Source organism: Nylanderia fulva, unplaced genomic scaffold (assembly GCF_048542155.1).
Source record: "Nylanderia fulva isolate GAGA-0341 unplaced genomic scaffold, ASM4854215v1 Scaffold13, whole genome shotgun sequence".
Taxonomy (NCBI): domain Eukaryota; kingdom Metazoa; phylum Arthropoda; class Insecta; order Hymenoptera; family Formicidae; genus Nylanderia; species Nylanderia fulva.
The window spans coordinates 6,197,950-6,201,654 of record NW_028189518.1 but is presented as its reverse complement, the minus strand read 5'-3'; positions in this window follow the sequence as shown (position 1 = coordinate 6,201,654).

Here is a 3,705-nt window from a genome sequence, read left to right as displayed (position 1 = left end):
ATTATTGTATCAACTCTTGTCTTTTCCATGTAACCATGTCTTCATAGTTTGAATTATCCCTTCATCTTCTCAATCTTTCGCAGAGATTTAATTAATTAAATACACTTCACACGAAATAAAGTTTGCTGGAAGATATACAGCAAACGATAACTGTAAAAACATGATTACGTGGAAAGAACAAGAGTTGGTACAGTAAAGGCAAGTAAATAAGTACATGTAATGTATCGTATTGGCATAACGCTATATCCGCGGAGCAGATAATGTGGCTGTAGAGGTAGTCTGCAGTGCAGCTAATGTGGACGTAGATGTTGATTGAGATAATTGTCTAATATAAAATAGAATTTAAAAATTTAGTTTAAAAAGTTGTTGCATATATAAATAAAGTTTATTTTTTCTAAATTTGGAATATGTTTAATTAATTAATTTTTTAAGTCTATGTTTAATAAATTTTTTAAGTCTGTATTCAATAATTTTATTCATTTGATAAATACATGTATGTCTTTATTTTGATATGTTTAATATAATTAGAAATTCATTATTAATTAGATATGTAAACTATAAATTCATATAAATATTTGAAAATATATGTGAATATTTAAATTTTTATCTTCTCCTTCCTCTCCTTCAATCTCTTTAATATCAATAGCTGTATGTGTGTACACGCGCGCACATTTGTACGTATTTATTTAATTATTGGATAGTTGAGAGTACTTAATTGATAAAAAATTATGACAATAATAATCCTTGTTTTTTTTTCTTATTATTTACTCAGATTTTTTTGTCTATCTTATAAGATAAACACTTTAGAGATTGAATATTTCAAGTAAACTAATTGTAAGTAAATTTCACATTAATGCATATAGATGTTTAATCATGAATGTACTAAATAAGTACACAAGACGAACAGTGAGTGAGTGAGTGAGAATGAGAGAGTGTGTGTGTGTGTGCGTGTGTGTGTGAGAAAGAGAGAGAGAGAGAGAAAGAGAGAGAGAGAGAGAGAGTTAGCCAACATAACCCCGCACGCTGCCGATCATGAATGTACTAAATAAGTACACAAGACGAACAGTGAGTGAGTGAGTGAGAATGAGAGAGTGTGTGTGTGTGCGTGTGTGTGTGAGAAAGAGAGAGAGAGAGAGAGAGAGAGAGAGAGAGAGAGAGTTAGCCAACATAACCCCGCACGCTGCCGATATGGCGGAGCGCCACTATCGCCATCTGTTGTAAAACGTGCGAGATGGACAAAATTACCACTACATGCATCTTGCATGTGTTGTGTATACGTGTGATATATGTGTGCGCATGTGTTGTATACGTGTGAATACGTGTAACACGATACTACTATGTATGCATGGTCGATGATGATAATGATGATAATGATGATAATGATGACGGGGACGTTTCTTAATAGAAATTTTTCATATTTCGACTTTGCATTTATATATCTCTGCTTACAAATCACGTAGAGCAGAAATAAAGACACTTTTATTATATAATTCGAACTCAATCTATCGATTAAGTCTAGTATAAACTCGATTGCTTCAGCCATTATTGAGGATTCGAAATATTATAAAGACTCAAATGTCCGACTCGCGTTAAGATACACGGTGTCTCCGCTACGCCCTTAACTGGTCGCAAGACACTACCGTGTCTCTTGATACTATCAATCATAGTATTTCATTTTACGACATTTATGCAGCCATTCGCTTGTTCAATCGATCGCTCACTAATATATTTTCTCTCTCTCTCTTTGTTTATCCTAGTTTCTGTTTAATATATATGTTATGTGTGCATATACATAATTTTAATATGTATAAAAGGGATGAGAGAGAGAGAGAGAGAGAGAGAGAGAGAGAACGCATAGTACTTGCTCTATAATTATGAAAGCTTGTTCTGTACATTATTAGATATAAAATTTATTTTTTTTTGGAGAGAATGTATAATTGATTGAATAATTCAATAGTAATGCCAATATAAAATATTACCTCTATTATTATCAATTATGTATATAAGTATTTAGAAAAATTTTTTTATTCTTACATTGCATATTTTGAACATTCCGAATGTTAAAAGTTATGACCTTCATATAAAGATAGAGGTATATACATGTTTTAACATTTACCATTTATAAGTACAAAAATTTTTTAAAAATTACAAAAATAAAAAATCCTGACATATTAGTGCGGGCAATTATGTTTGTATGTTTTGCTCAACCCAAGTTCGATGAGAAACCTGCATTTCCACGACGCCACTGGGGATTATTTCGCTTTATTGTATCAATATATAGATTATCCTAAAAAAAATCATAAAAATGAAAAGGTCAGGCCATGTTCAAAAGAAGGCACTCAAAAATTTAAACGATCTAATAATAAATTATCACGAAAAGTAACTGATATGTTATTCAAGGTGCCAGTTCAAAGTGAACATACGTAAAGTGTATATTATCTAAATTTAGTAATAATATATTACCATGAAAATAACTGTGATATTTTATTCAAGGTGCAAGTTCACATTGAACATACATACATATAAGTAAAACTGATTACAATTTGATTCTAGAAAATAAGTGCGATATGTTATTCTTAGTGCACAAAATATAATAGTCGTTTATAGAGATTTGATTTGAAATTCATACTAGCCCGTACAATGAAAAATAATTGCTCGTAATTCCAGAGTACCAATTTGTTAATGACTCAGAAAAATAACATGGCGGCCTGCTCTCAAAAAACTATGATGTTTCTCGATGTCCATTTAGAAATAATGTCAAAGCTCTTACAGAATAATTACTACAACATTTGAGATACGAAAAGTATTACATTAGAAGAAGATTAGATTAGAATAAGGATTCAACGTATTTTTAAAAGCTCTACACACAACAAAGTGAATATACAAAACTATATACAAATACCTTTTTCTTCTGTGTTTCTGAAGAAAATTGTAAGTCAAATGAAACCTTGCACTTTGAGAACCATGTCACTTACTTTTCAGAGTCAAATTGATAAATTTTTTTTGTATATTTTAATGATATTTATTTCTCACTTGTATCTTGAATAATTAATATGTAATTTTTTATTGTATATTACGACAAATAATCAGTAAACTTTTTAAGCGTATAACTTTATTGTAGTTGACCTGAGAACTGTACATTTATAAATTTTACTTAATATACACCCGTTTACTACCGTTTTACTTACCGTTTTACTAAAGAAAGATTGGAGGTTTTTAATTTATACAATTTTCACAACTCTTATTTCAATTATTTATTCTACCCATCGAAAGTTTTTTGAGAGCAGGCCGCCATGTTATTTTTCTGAGTAATTAACAAATTGGTACTCTGGAATTACGAGCAATTATTTTTCATTGTACGGGCTAGTATGAATTTCAAATCAAATCTCTATAAACGACTATTATATTTTGTGCACTAAGAATAACATATCGCACTTATTTTCTAGAATCAAATTGTAATCAGTTTTACTTATATGTATGTATGTTCAATGTGAACTTGCACCTTGAATAAAATATCACAGTTATTTTTCATGGTAATATATTATTACTAAATTTAGATAATATACACTTTACGTATGTTCACTTTGAACTGGCACCTTGAATAACATATCAGTTACTTTTCGTGATAATTTATTATTAGATCGTTAAAATTTTTGAGTGCCTTCTTTTGAACATGGCCTGAACTTTTCATTTTTATGATTTTTT